General features: G+C 53.3%; 1 pseudogene; it reads right to left on the reverse strand.

Annotated features, from left to right (window-relative positions):
• Positions 1-612: 612 nt before the first annotated feature.
• LOC133339816 (selenocysteine lyase-like) lies at positions 613-7,822 on the reverse strand (annotated as a pseudogene).
• Between the last annotated feature and the right edge of the window lie 592 nt (positions 7,823-8,414).

An 8,414-nucleotide genomic window follows, 5' to 3' on the forward strand; every position in this document is an offset into this window, starting at 1 on the left:
GTACGGTGGGGTGTGTGTAGGTGGGGTGTGTGTACGGTGGGGTGTGTGTACGGTGGGGTGTGTGTACGGTGAGGTGTGTGTACGGTGGGGTGCCGCGGTGGCAAGATGTTAACTCCCTCGGCTGGGATGCAGGAGGTCATTGGTTCGATGCCGACTCCCTGTGGTTGCGTGGATTTTTCTCCGGGTCCTCCAGTTTCCCCCCCCACATTTAGAAACATGCGTTTAGAGTATTTTGCTGATATAAATTTCCACGTGATGATAAGCCATTTCGTTGAGCTATCATTTGTGGCCAGGTCGCTTCTGAAAATGAGCTGTATAGCTCAATGGACCTTACCTGGTAAAATAAGAATAGGTAGATAGGCTAAGAGTGCTTGCCCATGGAGTCCGTTGAGGTTAAGTAAGGGAATTTTGTTTTGTGTCTTTGTGTAAAGGGAGTGGTGGTGCAATGCGCTACGAACCCGGCGACCCAAGTTTGATTCCCGCTCACGGCCAAAATCAGTCACAATATTTATAAACCAGTCGTGGGCCTCCCCTAAGTTGACTCGGCCTGATGCCACAGAGCATTAAAAGGCGGTCGGGTGTGACGCTGGCCACTCACCCCTCATGTGTCGCACGGCCTTCATAGGTGCTACTCGCTAACAGCACTTGCCCCAGCGGCCTCTTAAAAGTCTACACGGGGGGACCTTTGTCTTCGTGTTTGTGGTACCTTGTGCCCCACGACGGTGAGGTAGTCCACCCCGAGCTCTTCGATGTTGACCCTGATTTTGCCAAGGGCCTGGGCGGCGTCCGTGTGCAGCAGCACGCGGCGAGACGCGGCATCGCGCCCCTCCTCGCATTGCACGCACGCGCCGGCAGATCTCCGCGATCGGCTGCCCCAAAACACGTGCTCGTTAGCGGCACATTCGCCCTCTTGCTCCGCCGCCGCTTCTCGGCAACGCGTCCGAGAAGGGTGCCGTGCGATCGACTCGTCTACGGCAAGACGGCGGAGCCAGCGCCGTGGTCTCCTATGGGAGCCCGCGCCACAGCATCGGTCCCGTCAACCTTCAGTTTACTCACTCCGGTGACAATCCACGTGCACGGGAAAGTCAAAGTATTGCAAAAAAGTTCTGAGAGCCGGATACCAAAATGTCACCGCACAAAGCAGTGAGTACATCGCACAACACGTGAGAAAAAAAAGGTGCTCTCAGCCTTGCCTAAACCACCAGCTTGGTAGAGCTGGACGTGTGACCGTGTTCTCGTTTAGGTCGGGGATCGGCAACCTGCGACCTGCGGCTCCAGAGCCACAAGCGGCTCTTTAAGGACCGCCGCTTCGTGACGTTATTTTTCTAGGAACACTGTCTCGTATTCACATGCATTGCGGCTCTTGAAATATGGGCTAGGCCATCGGCTCAAAGAGAGTTGAAGATGCGGCCATCCCCATTGGCAGCGCGTCGCCTTCAACTGGGAGCACTGGGCAGGCAATGTGCGCTATGACATGCATCACAAACATGTTTTACTATTAACAGTTGCTGACCACAGGCCCAAAACACCAAAACGCACGACGACTAAAATTGTAATAGATAAGAGTTACCACGTGCATTTACACATGCATAGCACGGTGGGAGTGGGCCTTCCTGATGTGTGCGTGAGCAACGCACCTTCGTGTGTTGTTAAGTCTCCTTCCCTAACCCAAGGCTTAGCTCCAGCTCAGGCTCATCCCTACCGCTCGACTTGGCTCCACCCCAGTCCTAGCCTTGCGCAAGCCCCGTGCGCCTCACCATGATGATGCCGGTCTCATTGTTGGCCAGCATGATGGACACGATGCAGGTGGTTGGGCGGATGGCAGCCAGGACCTGGTCCACCTCCACGCGCCCCGTCACCCACGAGGCTGGCACTGCCGTAAAGTCTGCACCAGATGAGGGGGAGCGGCGTTTTGTTAGTTTGCGTGTCTACGTTGTGACCGAGAATACGATGACAGTTTCATACGGAGGGTCGATGAGGCACGCAAGACGCCAGCGGTGGAAACATGGCCAGGCGATGGGATGGAAAGCGGGCATCAACTTAGATTTGAGGTTTCCGCAGCCTCGGCTGAGCGTCTGCGAGTTACACCTCCTCACATTTGCAGTTTTTTAGGATACTTCCCATTTATTTAGCCTCGGTGAGGTTTTTCCAGATGAACAAATGATATCACTGACGTCGGCAGTGAAAACTGTATATTTCGAGTTTGCATGTTCTCCCTGTGGTCGCATGGATTTTTCTCCGGGTCTTCCGGTTTTTGGCTGCTATAAATCCACGTAAGCCACTTCATTGAGCTATTGTTTGTGGCAAGGCCACTTCTGAAAAAGAGCTATATAGCCCAGTAGGTCTTACCTGGTAAAATAAAAAAACAAGTGTAATTATATTTCTCCTGTTGTGTCCTTGCAGTGCGCTGTTCATTTTTACGTTGAATAAATTATTGCTTGGAAAACGCACAAGCGATGCTGCCCTGCCCCATGTATGAGGAGCATCGTGATGGAGAGAGAGCAATCTCAGAATGTGGGTGACCGGGAGATCGAGTCCAGGTGGTTCCGGCTTTTACAGCCTTGAGCCAGTGAGAGAAAAATCCACATTCCTACAGCGGGGGCGAGTCTATTCACAGGACAATCACTGCTGACTGACTTGCCAGTGGTACCTATTTTATCAACCGAGCGATGATGTGCCGAGTCAACCCCCAACCAAAATGTGAACTCTCGCCACCTTCCTATCGCGAGCCGCCGCTCTGCCGCTTGGCCGCCACCTGCAGCACCGCGCCACGCGTCTGGTTGTCGAGGTGGTGCCGGTGTCAAAGCGCGGAGGCCCGTGGTGACACGGGGCTCTGCCTGTACCTGCCCGGCCCTCCGCCACCAGGCTGTCCACCGCCAGGCGCACCGAGTCATGCTCCAGGCAGGACACGACGATGTGCGGCAGCGCCGCCCCTCGGCTCCCCGCAGCTGGCACCCCGTCCTCTCGCCCGCCGGCGCTCCGCGTCTTCCAGAAGTGCTTCACAGCCGTGTGCAGCACCAAGTTGTTTGCCTGGCGCAGCAAAACACGGGAGCGAGTTAATCCCGGTAACCCGTCCATCGGCGGCTATGAACACATTGCAAATGGCACGTGTTTCGCCTCAACGCGATTTCCAGGTGAAATATATTTTTATAAATAACAATTGGTTGCTGCTCTTTTACTTCTGCAACAATGATCCATTGTTCATTTCGATCCAGTCCCTTAACCACCTGAGCTTAACCACCTGAATCATGTAGACATCCATGTCCACCATCTGCGTGTTCCTAAGTCGAGGCATTAAAGAGGCTGCCGTGTAGACTCACACCGCGTGGAAGATTGGGGCCGGATGTTCTATTTGAGTTTAATTGCGTAGCAATGTTCATAATATTTTAAACACAGTGTGACTTGTATATTTCAAGCGGCATGTTAAACATTAAGGCTAATTTAGTTAATTTTCCTTTGTTCTACAACTTAAGATGCGTAAAAAGGGTGGCACCTGCAGCCTAAAGCAGGCCAAGGGTCTAAGGCCTCCCTCAAGAATCCAGAGCGAGCAAACGCTCCTTGCCAGGTTTGCCTCTACAGGATACGTGCATGCTGCAATACATGTGGGCACGTTCATTACTGCTGCTACGCTTGTTCACCAGGAAAGCCTCACCGAGTGGTGAAGCCTCACTTTCACGAGGGTACTGCCAAGTTTTCTCAGAAGGGAGGCAAAGTTGCTGCCCGCGTAGATCCCGTTTGAGTCTTTGCAGATCATTCTTCAGCATGGGATGTTTTGGCCAATACTGGCTCCTGTGTATTGGGGTTTGTTTAGCTATGGAGGAAACCGGAGAACTTGCAGGAAAACCCATGCAGAGCAGGGGGAGAACATCACACACACTCCACACAGAAAGCTGCTCGGGTCGGGAATCTAACCCCAGCCCCCTTATTGTCATGAGTGCCGGCCACCCTGTTCTGTTCAAGACACGCGGCTGCTGCACTTGGGCGAGCAGGGGGGGGTGGGGGGTGATGACCGCCAGCGTACACCCCGAGGACCTGGGCAGCCGTCGGCGGCCCCAGTGGGCCAGTGATACCTCGGTTCCTCCGGACGTGAAGATGATGTCTTCTGGGCACCCTCCCACCATGGAGGCAATGCTCTCTCTGCCCGGCCAATAAGTGCCTTTGCCTTCTGACCTGCAAGGTAACCGACAGAGAGCCGAGCCACGCAAACACCGCAGACCCAGCCACGCAACTCGATCAGCTTGAGCGAGGCCTGACAGGAACGTCCATACTTATTTCCATGAAAAACAACCCAGAGGATGCTTATTGGCTTGGTGACGAGGCCATTGATGTGACAATGTCAACGACGCAGCACACGTGGGAGACAGAACTGCAGTGGTCCGGCGTGCTCCTCGATGCCTGCCCCGCAAGCGTCTCCACGCGAGGGAAATCCTCGCTGCTCTAAAGCGTCTCCGCACGAGGGAAATCCTCGCTGCTCTAAAACGTCTCCACGCGAGGGAAATCCTCGCTGCTCTAAAGCATCTCCACGCGAGGGAAATCCTCAGTAGAAAGCGCTTCAGTGATGCGGCTCAGCGGCAGCGCGTTGGCTGCTTGTTTCGGACGTCCGCGGTTCTATGTCAGCGGCCGCCCTGATTAATACTGCAGGTATAATAATCATAAAAATACCACGCACCGTTTAGCCATCATTCCCAAAGGGCTTTCTCTAGTTTTGTATTCTGGATTAAAGTTACTTCTGCTTCTATAAATCTAATCTAATTTACATGTATAGAGCACCTTCTTCACTCTAGGTGCTTGACATAGTTAAACAAGGTGACAGGGGCGTGCAAGGATTGAAGACAGAGTGAAGGTGATAGAGGGGTACTTAGTGATCACAAAAGGGAGGAAGTGGAGGGGCAAGGGGAGGGACGAGAATGGGTAACAGAAGAGGCGAGGCTTTGATTGAGGAATGGAAGTAGGTTAAGGAGGGGGACTGCTTCATGTACAGTGGAGTTGATTCCAGTGTTGGGGTGCAAGGAGGGAGGACCAAAGACTTGATTGGGCACTGGGAGAAGGAGCGACAGAGAGAGATGGAGAAGATTGGGAACGAAGAGGATGAGAGGGGAAATGGAAGGAGATTAGATGCAAGATAAGGTGGGGCAAGGCCATGAAGAGATTTAAAGATGAGCGTCAGGTATCAGAAAAGAGAGTGGTGGAGTGAACAGGAAGCCAGTGGAGTTGAAGGAGAGGCAGAGTGTGAGAGTTAAAGTGGAGATTGAAATAACCCGTGCAGAGACATTTTGAATTTATTGCAGGGGTGAGGGCAGAAGTAGGGAGGCCAAGAAGAAGAGAATTGCATTCGTCCAGACAGGTCAAGATCAGAGAATGAACCAGGAATTTGGGGGCAGAATGTGAAATGAGAGGGAAGATTTCCCTGATGTTGAATAGATGAAGGCGTGAGACGTGAGTAGTAGTGGAGACTTTGGTGGATAAAGTGAGGGAAGAGTGAAAGGTGACACCAAGGTTGAGGGCAGCGGAAGCAGGACAGAGAGAGGGAGGGGAGGAGATGGTGGGTACGGGTGGAAGAGAGCGAAAGGCTGGAAAGAAAATGATCGATGTTTTGGAAATATTGAGAGTGGAGTGAAGTGCCATCCAGGACTGTATGGCAGACAGGAGGAGATACAAGTGGACAAGTCAGAGGTGAGAGAGGGAACGGAGAATAAATACTTGGGTTGTCGTTGTCAGCAAATAAATGATGAGGAAAGCAGAAAGAGGAAGTAATAGATTCAAGAGGTGAAATATCGAGAGAGAATAGCGAGGAACCCAGATCCGAACCCTGGAGAAGGCCAACACTGAGAGGGGAATGGGAGGCCACGGAGTGGTCGGAGGAGACTGGGGAGCCAGGAGAGGGGAGTGCCAGAGATGCGAACGTCAGAGACAGTCGAAAGAAAAGTGGGGTGAAACAGTGTCAAAGGCGGAAGAAATTTCAAGAAGACTGATTGAGCGAGAGACAGAATTTATTCATAGAACCTTACGATTAACCGTCCCAGCCAACGGACCTGCAGCCCAAACGAGACCATCGTTATGCATTTTATACGCTATACCTGAACTTCTTGTCACTTTGTGTAGTTATGTTCATGGCATGCTGCGCTATTAATGCATAAACCCAGCTTGCTCCTCGGCCGCTTGTAAGTGGGGCCTCTGATATTGCCAACCCACAGTGAGGAGTTTCCGTCTCACTGCATAAGGCATAACACCTCAAAATGGTAGGAAACGAGACAAAGAGCGTTTGGATGTAACGCACGATCGGCCTTCACGGTTGAATTCACCTGCCGTGTGCGTCATTCATGGGGGACGCGCGCACACCGCTGCGTACGACTGCTACGGGGTCCCAGGTGATGGTGTGCAACAGACAGCGTGCTTACGTTGTGCAGTGACCTGGTGAGATCACGCGAGTGGTGTCCTGTCAGAGCTAGTCATATGAATTTGCTTGGTGAGAGGGTGATTGGGAGGGGTTGCGAGAGGTCATAGGAGGGTGGTGAGAGAGTGATGGGAGGGGTGGTGAGAGTGTTATAGGAGGGGTGGTGAGAGGGTGGTGGAGAGGGTGGTGAGAGAGTTATGGGAGGGGTGAGAGGGGTGGTGAGAGGGGTGGTGAGAGGGGTGGTTGGAGGGATGGTGAGAGGGTCATTGGAAGGATGGTGAGAGGGTGGTGAGAGTTATGGGAGAGGGGTGGTGAGAGGGGTGGTTGGAGGGTGGTGAGAGGGTGGTGAGAAGTGATGGGTGGGGTGGTGAGAGTGTTATAGGGAGTGGTGAGAGTGTTATAGGAGGGGTGGTGAGAGGGTGGTTGGAGGAGTGGTGAGAGGGTGGTGAGAGAGTTATGGGAGGGGTGGTGAGAGGGTGGTGAGAGGGGTGGTTGGAGGGGTGGTGAGAGGGGGTGAGAGGGGTGGTGAGAGGGTGGTTAGGTGGTGAGAGGGGTGGTGAGAGGGGTGGTTGGAGGGGTGGTGAGAGGGGTGGTGAGAGGGTGGTGAGAGGGGTGGTGAGAGAGTTATGGGAGGGTGGTGAGAGGGGTGGTGAGAGGGGTGGTTGGAGGGTGGTGAGAGGGTGGTGAGAGGTGGTGGAGGGGTGGTGAGAGAGTTATGGAGGGGGTGAGAGGGGTGGTGAGAGGGGTGGTGGAGGGGTGGTGAGAGGGGTGGTGAGAGGGGTGGTGAGAGGGGTGGTGAGAGGGGTGGAGGGGTGGTTGGAGGGTGGTGAGAGGGGTGGTTGAAGGGGTGGTGAGGGGTGGTGAGAGGGGTGGTTGGAGGGGTGGTGAGAGGGGTGGTGAGAGGGGTGGTTGGAGGGGTGGTGAGAGGGGTGGTTGGAGGGGTGGTGAGAGGGTGGTGAGAGAGTGATGGGAGGGTGGTGAGAGGGTGGTGGGAGAGGGTGGTTAGGGGTGGTGAGAGGGTGGTTGAAGGGGTGGTGAGAGGGTGGTGAGAGAGTAATGGTGGGGTGGTAAGAACGTGATTTTCGTATTTTCCAAGAAGCCAGTGTGAGCCCCTCAAAGCGCTGCTGCGGGCGAGTTGGCACTCACCTGGCCCGTAGGAGCTACTCGGGTTGCCCAGGCCTCCGTGAGGCCCGGCTGATGTCCTCCACCACCTCCGGGGCCAATGGTGTGGGGCGTTGTAGTCCATGTAGACCCTGAGCACACCGCTCGCTCACGCTGTAATCCACGTCCACCTCTCGCTCGCTCATCAACTCCGTGCACACTCATCGCAGAACAGAGTCACTGACGGTCGTGGTTCCCTGCACACACTGGGTATGTCGTGAATTGTTACACAAACCTCTCCGTGGAGTTCGTTTCCGTTGTGGCCATATCGCAGTAGGAATTCACAGCTCGTGACGGTTCTTCACGGTTCACCTCGCACCGGCCTCTGCAATGAGAACGCCAATGTTCATTGACTATCAAAACGCGGACACATTTAAAATTGGTGTTGAATTCGATCAAATATTATACAAAACAAACTTGCCTGGACGTTAAAGGAAAGAGCGAAAACAAACTTTATTCAAACTAAAATAAAAACACTAGCCTACCAGCAATACACGATCAACCAGGCTATGCGCTAACTGTGTGTTAGCCGACTCTGTGTTGCATTACATTACATTTCCAAAAAAAATGCTCATTTTTTTTTCTCAAACTGCCTATTTCTCTCTCTTAAATGTGAAGTATGGGAATTGACGGCAGGAACTTCTTGACGGGAACACCTTTTATTAAATCTTTACGTGTCAAAATACAACGTGTAGTCTCCTTTCTTCCGACTTCACACTCCACTACTCTCGTGTAAACTCTAGGCCTCTGGCTACACACGATACCCTTCACTCGTGTAGACCCTACGCCTCTGGCTACACAATACACTCGACTCGTGTAGACCCTATGTCCCTGGCTACACAACACTCGACTCGTGTAG

The sequence above is a fragment of the Lethenteron reissneri genome, unplaced genomic scaffold (assembly GCF_015708825.2).
Source record: "Lethenteron reissneri isolate LAM-NWPU_2019-01 unplaced genomic scaffold, ASM1570882v1 scaffold_374, whole genome shotgun sequence".
NCBI classification, from domain to species: domain Eukaryota; kingdom Metazoa; phylum Chordata; class Hyperoartia; order Petromyzontiformes; family Petromyzontidae; genus Lethenteron; species Lethenteron reissneri.